We start from the raw sequence: 14366 nt of genomic DNA, 5'->3' as shown, positions 1-14366 counted from the left end.
TCATACTTTCAAATTAATATTAATTTCATCATTCTGATTAGTCTATTTCATATTTTGAGGATAAGCTATCTACAACTATGGGTAAAATAGTCATTACTGTTTCATAAGACTGGGCTGTGGCGCAGGCTGGAAAGCAAGCCAGCTGCAACAAATCAACAAATCACTCTGACCAAGAGGTCATGAGTTCGAGGCCAGCCCGGTGCCTGCATCTTGTCTCTGTCTCTGTTCTATGTCATGGCATTGAATGTTTGCCTTTATGTGTGCAATGTGATCCGCCCTGAGTCCCCTTCGGGGTGAGAAGGGTGGAATATAAATGCTGTAAATAAATAAATAAATAAATTTGCTCACAGTTTCATCAGAAGCCAAGAACATTTACCAAGATCTCTTGACATCTTCAAAGCACAATTCCTAGTGTCTTAGATTTGCTGGTTTAAACCCTGTGTGAATAATGCATCTGTGAACAGTGAAAAAAGTCTCAAATGTAAAGAAGGGCAAAAAGACCTGCAAATGATATTGAGAATGACAGGGAAACAATGAGGAGAGTTCCCATGGTTACGATATCAGAGAAAGATGCAGGGCTGTTGTGGAGCAGGAGCTTAAGGGATGAGCCACTGCCAAGTGTCTTAAATGAACAGGGACAATTACATAATCTGTCACTTCCTTCAAGCCTTCCTACCCCCTCTAAGATTAGCTGTAAAACTGATAATACAGCCCCCCCCCCCCCCCCCAATTCTTGGTCTCTTGGTTTTTAGGCCGGTTTCTGGAGATATTTGGGACACTAATTCAGAATACTGCATTGGAGAGACTACATCAGCTTTAGTTTCTTAGTTATCATTATTTTCATGAGCGAGCAGATGAAGATTGATATATGGCATCTGTATCTCAAAAACTAAAGCTGATAGAGGAAAACTGGTGCAATTTCTGAGATCAGCATGTCAAATATAGCCAGAAACAGGTCTAACATTTGAGGCACCAAAATGAGTATTTATTGGGCAGTATAATTCTTCTAGTCATTATTGAAGAGGAATTTACATACTTGTTTTATGAGATGAGACTGTGTTACTGTGTTGTTTGTGCATCCAGGTTATTTCCACTTTATGAAGACCCTAAAAATCAAACTGAAAGCCATCATGATATAGTGGCTTGAGTATTGGACTATGATAATGGAAACAAGTGTTCAGGTCTCTGCTCAGGCATGGAAATCCATGTGGGTGAAAGTCAGTTAAAGTAGTGTCAACCTGCACTGATTCTACAGTGTATAACCCCCCAAGACAACAGAGTTGTTCTTTATAACAAACCTGCACAAGGGATAGGAGCTTGAGTAGGAAGATGAGCTCTTGCTCTATTGAACCTGAGATGTTGGGAGAACATCCAAGAAGACATGTAAATGTGAGGGTGATATGCAGAACAGCATTTCAGGTAAGGAATAATAAACAGAGCAGAAGGAAGAACCCCTATGATAAAATCAGCATTAGGCTATCACTTTCTGTAGTACATTCAGAAATGAAAAAAAGAAGTGACAGAAGGAACAGTTTTCCCTCTAGGTAGAACAGCAGTCTGGTGTCTAGCTTGTCCTTCAAATCCTATCTAACTTGAAACTCTTTACAGTTACTTTGCAACTCCCTGACAAGGGCAAAAAAAAACAAAACCCAAAAGCAAACACAAACATCTCAGTAAAAGTAATGAAATTTCTTAAAATTAATGGAGGATAATGGCTAAATATTTTGTGAGCAGTTTCAGCTTCTGAACACGAGAGCTAGGATTCATTAACAGGAAGTCTTTACATAGGCATCTAGTTAGCCAGTGTGGGATACATAATGCTGAACTAGATAGGCCTTTGGTCTCATCCAACAAAGTCTTTAAAGTTCTTAAAACAGAATAATTTTTCTTCTTGCTTTCTCTTAAACACACATTACCAAGTGCAGTTTTGTAGTAAATCAAAACCCAAGAAAATGAAAGAAACAGTTACATATTTGGGGAACAAACATTAACAAATATAATCACGTGAGCCAGCATGATTTTGTGGTTTGAACCTTGGACTATGACTCTGGAAACCAGGGCTTAAATCCACATTAAGCCATGGAAACCCACAGTTTGACCTTGGAAAAGTCACATTCTTTTAGTCTCAGACATGTAGCCAGGGTAGGTGGTGGTGGGGAATTCTCAGGGTGGTCCGTGAGAAGGCCTTACATTTATTATTTAAACTGTTATGTTTATTCATATCATGATCTGATCACCATGCTCAATATATTCCATATGCATGGGGCATTTGGATAATGATACAAAAGCTTTGCTAGGTTGATCCTATCTCGCTCAGACTCAGCCCCCCCCCAAAACCAAAATCCCCCTCCCCCCCCCCCCCCCCGAATCAAAATCCTGGCTACAGGCCTGGTCTCAGAGAAGGATGAGGGCAATCCTCCTCTGAGCAAATTTTGCAAAGAAAGCCCAGTGATACGTTCACCTTATTGGAGCCATACGTTGCAAAAGACTTGAAGCCACACAGCAACAAAAAATCTGGGAGGGGATAAGCACATCCCTCACTGTCTTCCTTAAGCTTAACTTCTGTGAAACCCTAACTGGCTATCTCATTGTGGTGTAGCAGTGACTCTGGGCTCTCAAAAATATGCCAGTGCAAGTTCAGGTAGAGTCTTCAAGCTACTAAGGTTTCAGATATGTCTGCCTACTCAAAACCCGCTTCGTGAGAGGCTAGTCACCAGGTGATGACAACTGCTATCAAAACTAGACCGAAATAGTTTCAAGTCTTTTATCAGTGGGGGAATTAACTGTATTGATAAAACGATGGCATTCAAAATATTCATACTGAACTTGCAGCTAACCTAACAATTTGATCCTGCAAAGGAGAAATGTTATTAGTTGTCCTTAAAAGAGCAACTTAGTTCATAAAATAACTCGATGAAATATTCTTTTCACTAGTTTTAAACATTAAAACATGTTGGGATCAGCATTGTCCATTTTAAAAATGGTTATTCCATACTCTGAACTGTTCTGTTTGCTATAATACTAATTCTGGCAATTTTAAGATGAGAAACCAGTTCTCAAATTATTTCAATAATATGCTCAATTACTTTTTTTTTTTTAAAGGGGAGTAAATAATATTGAAAAATCTGCAATACACAGGACACCTTATTACATTACATCATATTGGAAGAAGAGAATAAAACAAGGACAGAATTATCACACCACAGATTTTTGTAAAATTTGTGCTACCATTTATCTGGTATTGTTTAGGACAGTGATTTTCTGGTGCTTTTACTGAAATAGAATGACATGGCTACCTTTTTAAATACCATTCCCTTTTTGAATGTCTTCTAGAGGGAGTTAAGAGACAAATGTGGGTCAAGGAGTTGGTTGTTATGACACGGAATGTCACAAAATATTACAGAGTAGAAGAAGAAGAAGAAGGAAGGACAGATTTAGATCAAATATTACAATGGAAAACTGAGAAAGGGAAAGCAATTATGGGATTCATATATAACAAACTAATAGCCCATATTACAAAAAAGAACACCGAAATGCTGTTGGCATGAATGTGGAGAAACTGGAACATTTATCCATATGTGGTGGGACTCTGCCAAGAAACAAGAATCTATAGAAAAATTAAGGGGAAATGGAGGAATTATTAGAGCAAAAAAAGGATGGAAAACGGCTAATATTACAATTATATATAAAGAAAATTCAGACCCAAAAGATGTTAAAAACTACAGATCTATATTCCTCTTAAATACGGATTATAAAATATTTATAAATGCCCTAGCAGAACTCTTAAAATAATTTTTGGAAGACTGGATACACTAATACCAGACCAGCTTTCTTCCTCAAAGACATATAAAATTGAATTTCAAAGCCATAATAAATATAATAGAATATTATGAGGAAAAATAACCAAAAGGAATTAGCATTGATAGCACTTGACGCAGAAAAGGCATTTGATAGGTTAAACTGGGATTTTTATACTATTATTATTATTGGAATTAGATATGGGCTATCTATTTATAAATGCAATTAAATCAATTTATAATCAACAACAAGGAAAAAATAAAAATAAATGATCAATCAGCAAAAATATAGATATATGTAAAGGAACAAGACAAGGTTGCCCAATATCTCCTCTACTTTTCATATTCTCAATGGAAATTTTATTAAAGGAAATAAGAGAAGATAATAACCTGACTGTAACAAAGATTAAACAAGAAAATTATAAAATCTGGGTATTTGTAGATGGTGTAATGTGTATAGTTGAAACTCCCTTTGAAAATAGACAAAATTGGTTAAAGAAAATAGAACAATTTAGAAGATTGTCAGGATTTAAAATGAATAAGAAAAAAAACAACAATGATACTAACAAAAATATGTCCAAACCAAGACAGGAAAAACTATTGGAAAGTACAAGAATACAAAAAGTAATTAAATATTTGGGAATAAACATAACTGCAATAAACCCTCAACTCTTACTAATAATTATGAATTTAAATGGAAAGAAATCAGAAAAGATTTAGAGAATTGGAAACACCTGAAATTGTCATTAATGGGAAGAATAGCGTCAATTAAAATGAATATATTGTCAAAAATGCTCTATTTCAAACAATACCTATCCTAAGGAATCAGCAGATGAAAAGAAGAGAGGGATCTTTGGGCTCTACAATTTTAAACTTTATTATTAAGAAAGTGGGTAGACTGGTTAAAAGAATGGACAACGCTGGAAAAAATAAAACTATTGACACTGGAGGATCACAACTTGAGACAGGGATGGCATGCATATCTATAGCAATCATTTCATAAGAACAGCACTAATTAAAATCTGGGAGAGATACAAAGATAGATTTTACTCTAAGACTCCTCTATGGATTGCACCCTTGTAAGCACGCCAGAGACAGGAAATAGGAGGAGAGAATTGGCTTACATATAAAGAAATATAAAGAAGACAAGACAGGAACTTTGTGCTGAAAACACAGGAAGAATTGAATTTGCTACAGAAAAAAAATCTTGGTTCCAGTATATGCAAATGAGAGAATATTATAATAAAGATAAGAAGAGAGGATTTGTGGAATAAGAAACGTAATGGGACAAGGTAATAAAGACACAAAACAAATTAATTACGAAACTATACAAGATACTGCTGGAATGGTCAACAGAAACAGAAATTGTCAAGGAATGTATGGTGAAGTGGTCCCACAATTGGATTAGAAGAATGGGAGAAGATTTGGAACACTAAATTAAAATACACCTATGCATATGATATTAAACAAAACTGGTATATCACCCCAAGTAAATTAGTAAAATGTAACAAGAATATGAATGCAAAGTGTTGGAAATGTGGCATGGAAATTGGCACTTTTTTCATATGTGGTGGAGTTGTAACATGGCGAAAACTTACTAGATATAGGCCAAAAAAATCTAAAAAGGAAATGAATTGGACTTTATTGACAGACTTTATGAAACAAGAAAAAAATAAAATAATGCTTTAAAGCAGGAAGAAAAATGGGCACATGTTCTCCAGGGAACTTAAAATGCCAAAGGAGGAAAGGCTACATGAAACAGATATTTTTTATGGAATATACATCACAATGAAGAGTATTGGAAGTCAACAATATTTTTGTTATCATTTTTCTCTTTATTTTTATTTTTCTCTTCCCTTTCCTTCTAACCTTCCCCATTTCCCCCATATTTTTTCTTTTTATCTTAATGAAAACGTCTAATAAAATTTATTTCAAAATAAAAAAATACAGATGCTCTAATTGCAATGAAACCCTGGAAATTAATACAACATTTCTTATCATATTCCATCTTTCACCATAGTGTTAGTCTCTTCTGAATTTACACAGCTATATCTAATGGGTCATGATATGTCTAAATGGAAACTATAACTTACTATAGTTTTGTTTTGCTTTATAAAGGGAATGACAATGTTAATATGAAAAATGTCTCTTAATGTAAATGTTAATATATTTTCTTTTAAATTGATTGTTTTCATTCAATAAAGTTTGAAAACTCAAAAAATTACATTATGGATAGGAAAAATAAATATACCAATGGATACCCTATGGGGAAATGGGAAGAGAAATGGGAAAAACAGATAGCCAATGAAAAGAATTACAGAAAATATTAGAAACTGGACTATCCTTATGATCCAACAAACAGAATGAATGATAAAGGAAATGTCCGACTATTCCCAGAGGGAGGGGGGTGAACAGGAGGGGGAAGGAGAAAACAATGGAAAAGGGATGGATACAAATAGGTGACGAGGGCAATTACATAAGATTTTTTAAATTTCCTTTTTGTTAAATTGTTAATATATATATACCATATGTTGTCTATGTTATCTTTTAAACTTCTTCATGAAGAAAAGTGGTTATGTTATACTCTATTCATTTGACCCAAATAAATTAACAAAAAAGAATGTCTTCTAGAATGGGGCATGAGCTACACTGCAACTTGAAATTACAATAAATATCAGCAAGAAAGAGAGAACACTTCTGTACCTTTCTTGTATGTGTAATAGCAAACATAGAATCATAGAATCGTAGAGTTGAAAGAGACCTCACGGGCCATCCAGTCCAACCCCCTGCAAGAAGCAGGAAAATCTCATTCAAAGCACCCCCGACAGGTGGCCATCCAGCCTCTGCTTAAAAGCCTCCAAAGAAGGAGCCTCCACCACAGTCCGGGGGAGAGAGTTCCACTGCCGAACAGCTCTCACAGCTACATCCACGGCATTCCCTGCATCTACCTAACATGTAACTATATTGAAAAAAAGATCAGATTAGTGTGGCATGATTTGTTTTTTGTAAATCCGTGTTGACTATTAGCAATTACAGCATTTGTTTCTAAGTGTTTGCAGACCACTTCCTTAATGATCTTTTCCAGAATCTTGCCTGATATCGACATGAGACTAAATGGACGGTAATTGTTTGGGTCATCCTTTTTTTCCCTTCTTGAAGATAGGGACCACATTTACCCTCCTCCAATCTGTTGGGATTTCTCCCATTCTCCAAGAACTCTCAAAAATGATTGCCAGTGGTTCCAAAATAACTTTCGCTAGTTCCTTCAATACTCTTGGGTGTAGTTGATCCGGCCTTGGAGACTTAAATTCATTTAGAGCAGCCAGGTATTCCTGGATGACTTCTTTTCCTGTTTGGGGTTGGATTTCCCCCAATCCTTCATCCACTCCATGTTGTGGAAGTTGAGGCTGGCTTTCTTTTTGTGAGAAGACTGAGGCAAAGAAGGCATTAAATAGTTCTGCCTTTTCCCTATCCCCTGTCAGAATTTCTCCATCTTCTCCTCTCAGAGGCCCTATCACCTCCTTGTTCTTCCTTTTCCTACTGACGTAAGCAAAGAAGCCCTTTTTATTGTTTTTAATGTCTCTGGCAAGCCTGAGCTCGTTTTGCGCTTTAGCCTTGCGAACCTTTTCCCTACAGGAGTTGGCTATTCGTTTGAATACCACGGACTGATTCAAATCTCCTCTTGCCTTGAGGCTAAGTGTCTCTCCTACTGCAGAGCATTAGCATTTTTCAAAGTCAGTGCTTCATTTTGCTGACCCATGTCAGCAAAGACTAACGGAGATGAGAGCTCAATGCTTCAGGGTACTGAAGGGAGGCCCAGGGTAATGGTGAATGTTCTTTGACTATATAAAAGGGTACAGGGCAGCATAGTGATGGAACAGCTACTAGCCAGAGGCCCCCCTACACATAAGAAACTGTTGGGAAGATGATGGACATTCATCCCTTCCAGTTGTAAGTCATATATGTATTTGTTATGTCCTCATCAAGTATTGTTGCTCCCACTCCTCTTCTTCCCCCATGGTTGTCACTGGCAAAGTACCTACCTTAAATTTTCATCTCACAATGTGTCTGCTTAAGGTTTCAGATATTTGAGCCAACTAACACTATTGAAAAGAAATGTGCAACCTACTGCTATTATGGGTACTTCATAGAATAAGTAAGTGATAGTAACTTCATAGTGCCATGTCGTCAATGGCACATTGAGGAATATACTTTCCATACTGTTGTGTTATGATGTGTCTTCAAGTTACTGACTTCTGCAGCTGTAAGGAGAACTTATCGCAAGACTGATGAAATTTGTCCAGAGTTTGCCTTTGCTTTCCTCTGATGTTAAGTGAGTGAGACTTGGCAAGGGTCATCCAGTGGGTTTTCTTGGCCAAGTGAAGATTTGAACCCTGGTGCAGAGTCATAGTCCAATGCTCAAACCAATACATCATATTGGTTCTCTCACTATCATATTCAATACAGCTTTCAAACATTTTAAATACTGTTTTCAATAGGTTGGTGCCACCTTCTTATCTACTTCAGACATTTATAAAGAAAAAAGTGACTATTCTACCATTTCTACCAAACTGATTTAATACATTTTGAAGTTTCTGTCAGTGGTCTGACCCTAAACAAGTATACTCAGAAATTAGCCCCATTTAGTTTAATCATGCAGACTCCCAAAAATAGCTTTATCTTCCCCTGTAAATCATCTTCCCAATATGAGCCAAGACTATTACCCTTTGGTTATGATAGTATAATGAGCACACTGCTGTTATGGAAACAATGCCTTGTATATAAAGCCATTATTTAGTATACCAACATCAAACTTTGAAGATGATTTCATTATTTGTACAGCAATGTGGTCTCTAACTTATACCTGGCATACTTTCAGTGCCACAGTGAGATGCAAAAGTACAGTACAATAATGTGCATATTTATACTGCAATACAGTCCAATGAGTTCAATAGTGCTTCAACCCAAGTAATTGCTGGATTATAGTCCTAAATCCTTTGGAAATCGACTGTCTTAGGTGAACTTTCCTCTGTGTTATGTTGTGGAAAACAAAGTTATACACCCCTAACCCCATCAGACTAATACAAACCTGTATTGCGTTCTTCCCAAAATTATTAATTCAATTTCAAAATACAAACAATATTACCTGCAATCACTATACATAGTATATTTAACATGGTTGAGATTACTTTCCTTCACAAATCTGATTAGATTCTAAAATGATCAACATTTCCACAACAGTATTTACTTTATTTCTCCTCCCACTGCAACTCCCAGTAACATTTATGAATTGCTTCTTTTTCTTTTCATTTTCTTTCTCTCTCTTTCTTCTTCTTTGAACCCCCTTAAAAGGACTGGAAACAAAAGCTTGTAAAGCACACATAGTGCAACCACTTTGCCATTTCAGTGCCAGGAAAAAAAATAACATTACTGAATATTTAAAGCCTTCTGTATCTGAATGGCTGCAGTTGCTAGGAGACATGGACCACATACGCGGAAGCATCCTGTTGTGGTGCTGTGTTGTGCTATCGATGAGAATCTCTTTGCATAAATTTTATGGAAAGGCTGAGCAGAATATCAACTGTTCAATTCAATACAGTAAGAGTACACACATTTGTTGAAACTCAGCATCACACAAGATTGCCCCAGAGCAACCTGGGTTAAAGAACAGATTTGAAGGCAAAGTGGTCCCTTGGGCATGTCAAAGTCACTAATAATTGTAATACACATTGTGGCAATGTGTTCTTCTCTCACTCCAGGAGCTTCACTCTCTCCAGGAGATTGGTAATCACAATTTATGAAATTAAAATACAGTTTTAAAAAATAAACAAAAAGATGCTGACATATACGAGCCAAGTGGGACTAGCATCAAAAAAAAAAGTAATAAGTGAAAGAGGGCATTGCAAAACTGTTTGAGTAGAGGGCTGGGGGGGGGGGGGGTGGTTCTCTAGCCTTTACTCAATTTCTTGTCTTCCAATCCATCAAAGAAACAGTGGATTATAAAAAAAATCACACCAAACACAAACTTTTCCTAGGTTATTTCTCAAAAGGCTAGTTGTGTTTCTGAGCCACTCTTGAGTTCTTCTCCCATAACTTGAGAAGGATGCTTCTTCTGACCTTCATATCTGCTATCATTTCACAGTTGAAACCCAGTATACATGTGGCCAAACAGCAACAGAATGTGTCAAGATGTCAAAACTTATTGAAGAGGCAAGCCAGAAGAGGATATAATAGTTTGCTTTTGATCAAGTCTATAGGAAATGACAAGATTCTGACCATTCCTGCCCATCTCCCTGCTGAGTTAACTGAGCACATGCTACTTTTTGTAGCTGGAACTCATTTTACAGCAATTAAAGAAAGCTGAGACCAAAGTATGAAAATGGGAGGAACAGAGAAACTGGGATTTTTTATAATCAGCTGACAAAGGGCAATGACAGGATTAATCAGAACAGTTTCTGCCAAATTGGGACAGTTGGAATATATGTCCTCTCTCAACATGGCATAAGGAATTGTGCAGAATTTCCACTTGAATGATGTCTAAGTTGTACAGTCTTCCTGGAATTACAGCTGAATTTGAAGCAGTATGGCAAAAGATCATGACTTCCCCAGCCCTTGCATGGCTGCTAGAAAGCAAGACAGAAGGATCCTTGCCTGGCACTGCAGTTGCATCAACTATTCTGCCTCAATAAAAGGGAAGAAAAAAAAAAGATAGAACGGGGAGAAGGAGAAAGCTGTGTAGACCAAAGATGAGAATGGGGCATAAGTTATGCTGATTTAGTATCTGTTTTTATGAAACAGAAAGTCTCTTTCAATGGTAATGTTTGAAACTGTCTTCAGAGTTTACTTTGAAAGAATTTCTTTAGCAAAAGAGGGCTTCAATTTGGTAAATGAAGCACTGAGAATGCCTCTCTCACATTCTCTAGAGCAGACATGGGCAAACTTCGGCCCTCCAGGTGTTTTGGAGTTCAACTCCCAGAAATCCCAGCCAGCTTACCAGCTGTTAGGAATTGTGGGAGTTGAAGTCCAAAACAACTGGAGGGCCGAAGTTTGCCCATGCCTGCTCTAGAATCAATCATCTCCTCTTTATTGAGTAGGGCCTATTCTTAGAAGGCAAACTGAGCTTCATTACAGTACCAGAACAGAATGTGGCACTGCCTCTTCTGTAAGGGTACAATGCCAAACAAGAGCAGACATGCCAACAAGCAAGGCAACCCTGTCTGCTAACCATTTGAGGTTGTGATAGCATCTTCTGCCATGATTCACAATAAAATAGTTGAGATCCTAGAGGAAAAAAAGATGTTTTCACTTCCATAGGATTTCACAATAACAAAAATCCTTATTACCATATATACTCGAAGATAAGCTGAGTTTTTCAGCCCTTTTTCTGAGCTGAAAAAGCTTCCTTCAGCTTATAATGGGCCGGGCAACAGAACCTGGAGGCCATTGCTTGCAATATATGATATATTTCTCTCTTATCCTCCCTTATCAGTGTGTTTTCTTTTGCAAAGCCTCCCTCACTCTTAAGCAAGGGAATGTTTTGAAAAAGGAAAGACACCCTTGCACGTAAGGAAGAAGAAAAATATATATCCATTAATCTTATAAAAGCATTTCCCCCTGAAATATTTGTTAAACTCTCCTACAGATATACAGGCATTAACCCCCTGCATGCATTTGCAATCCCTATCTATTTATATATCTGTATCTATCTATCTATCTATCTATCTATATACATTAATTTTATATATGATTTTCCCCCTCATATGTTTGCAGGTCTTTGCAAATCCTATATACATATAGACCCATGTACCTGCATATCTGTATCCATATATATAGATTATTTAACTTACTGATGCCTCGATTAATGTAATTTTATTGGTATCTATTTTTATTTTAAAATTTACCAGTAATTGCTTCATTTCCCACCCTCGGCTTATACTCAGGTTGATAAGTTATCCCAGTTTTTTGTGGTAAAATTAGGTGCATTGGCTTATATTTGGGTTGGCTTATATTTGAGTATATACGGTAGATCCTTTTTGTTGTTATTATCCCTCCATACCAACTGCCACTGCAGGGGAGAAAAAGAGGCAGGCATGGTTCCATCATTTCTAGGCCCAGAAGCAGATGAAAAGCCCTCCATCCATCCCAAATGCCACTGCTCTTGCCTCAAATGGAGAGAAGAAAAGGTACTGCTTGCATCACGCCTGGCCCAGAGGCAGGTGAAAGACCATCCATCCATCCATGCAAACAGCCACCACTCTGGCCTTGGAGGAAGAGTTATGATTCCATCATATAGAATCATAGAATCATAGAATAGTAGAGTTGGAAGAGACCTCATGGGCCATCCAGTCCAATCCTCTGCCAAGAAGCAGGAAATTGCATTCAAAGCACCCCCGACAGATGGCCATCCAGCCTCTGCTTAAAAGCCTCCAAAGAAGGAGCCTCCACCACGGCCTGCGGGAGAGAGTTCCACTGTCGAACAGCTCTCACAGTGAGGAAGTTCTTCCTGATGTTCAGGTGGAATCTCCTTTCCTGTAGTTTGAAGCCATTGTTCCGCGTCCTAGTCTGCAGGGCAGCAGAAAACAAGCTTGCTCCCTCCTCCCTATGACTTCCCTTCACGTATTTGTACATGGCTATCATGTCTCCTCTCAGCCTTCTCTTCTGCAGGCTAAACATGCCCAGCTCTTTAAGCCGCTCCTCATAGGGCTTGTTCTCCAGACCCTTAATCATTTTAGTCGCCCTCCTCTGGACGCTTTCCAGCTTGTCAACATCTCCCTTCAACTGCGGTGCCCAAAATTGGACACAGTATTCCAGGTGTGGTCTGACCAAGGCAGAATAGAGGGGGAGCATGACTTCCCTGGATCTAGACGCTATTCCCCTATTGATGCAGGCCAGAATCTCGTTGGCTTTTTTAGCTGCCGCATCACATTGTTGGCTCATGTTTAACTTGTTGTCCACGAGGACTCTAGGCCTGGAGATAAATTAAACACCCATTCTCAATCCCAACTGCCACTGCCCTCACCTCAAAGGAGAGAAGAACCACCACTATCTGCTAGAAGTAATCCCTTTGCTTTATGTGTCTGCCTGGGGGTCGGTAACTCAGAAATTAACTGTTTATAAGCTGCTCCGAAAAATGTTGTGACTAGAACATGGAGTATAAATATTCTGAATAAATGAATTTAATGCAGGCCCTTATGGATCATGCAGCAAACATCCTATCTTCTCCTAAAATCCTGTTTAAGACATCCAAAGATGCAGTTAGCAAAAGTGGCATATAAACACATTAAGTGAGCATTTTGGTATACTGTATACAGTCTTTATATTTTGAAATGAAACAATGTCCTTCTGCCAGCATAATCCTATTCTGCCAGAGGATGTCAGAGATCTGTTGACAGTGCAATCTGCTGGCTAAAATCTGCCAGTAGACAAGAAAAAAGGGGACATAAAAGAGGTGGCTTGAGTGAGAAACCGTGTTAACACCAGACCCAAACATTCTCCAGGTCATCTACATAGCCATTCTGTTAGCACAAAGGTTGGCCAGATCAAGTCAGCCCTAAATAATTTCTAGCACTCTAGGCTGGAACAGGTTTGGATTCAGCACTTTAGTTGACTTAGTGTCAATTTACCTAGTCCCTTTGGGCCACTACCTTCAGTTAGGATGAGGCTCATAATCACCTGTCTCCAAAATGCTCTTAAGACAGATAAATGTTAAGGCTCCAAAAACTGTGAAAGAAAATAAAATCCAGTTCTTTCTGGTGTTGTTTTTCTTAAATAGATTGAGGGAAGTGATAGTATACTTTAGTCTGCTATGGTCAGACCTCACTTGGAATACAGTGTCCATTTCATGGCACTATAGTTCAAGAAAGTACTGACAAGTTGGAGCTTGTCCAGTGAAAAAGAACCAAGATTATTTATTTATTTATTTATAATGTCGAAAGTGAATTGAGAATACAGTTATAATTTACAGAAAAACCACAAAGAAAATTAAAAACTTAGCATTGTACTAAATTTCCTTTGATCAGAACCTGTCCATTTGGAGTGCCTATGGTGTTGCTACAAGAAACTCCTCCATTGTGCATGAAGTAAGTGGTCTGTGGTTTGCTCTCCTCCGCACTCGCATGTCGTGGACTCCACTTTGTAGCCCCATTTCCTAAAATTGGCTCTACATTTTGTGGTGCCAGAGCGCAGTCTGTTCAGCATCTTCAAAGTCGCTCAGTCTTGTGTGTGCCCAGGAGGGAGTTTCTCATCTGGTATCAGCCAGTAAAGATGATGAAAGAAAACCAAACCTTATGAGGAACAACTTATGTTTAGCTTGGAGAAGAGAAGATTGAAAAAGTAACTTGATACCCCAAAGAGAAGTCAGGTAGAGATAGGAGCAAGTTTGTTTTTTGCTGCTCCAATACTAGAATATCAACAAATTGATTCAAATGAAAAGAAAAGGTATTTCATGTAAAACATCGGGAAGAATGTTTTTGCTGTAAGAGATGTCCAACAGTGTCATGTATTGCCACAGAGACTGGTTGACTCTCTGACTTCAGAGGTTGGATGAACGTCTTTCAGGAATATTTTATT

General features: G+C 37.9%; 1 protein-coding gene across 18 annotated transcripts in view; it reads right to left on the bottom strand.

Moving 5' to 3' along the window:
• jakmip3 (Janus kinase and microtubule interacting protein 3) overlaps positions 1-14366 on the bottom strand; it is a 166807-nt gene that overhangs the window by 141599 nt on the left and 10842 nt on the right. The window lies entirely within an intron of this gene.

This window comes from Anolis carolinensis, chromosome 3 (assembly GCF_035594765.1).
Source record: "Anolis carolinensis isolate JA03-04 chromosome 3, rAnoCar3.1.pri, whole genome shotgun sequence".
Taxonomy (NCBI): domain Eukaryota; kingdom Metazoa; phylum Chordata; class Lepidosauria; order Squamata; family Dactyloidae; genus Anolis; species Anolis carolinensis.
Note: the sequence above shows the minus strand (reverse complement) of the source record. Positions and strands in the feature narration are given on the sequence as shown.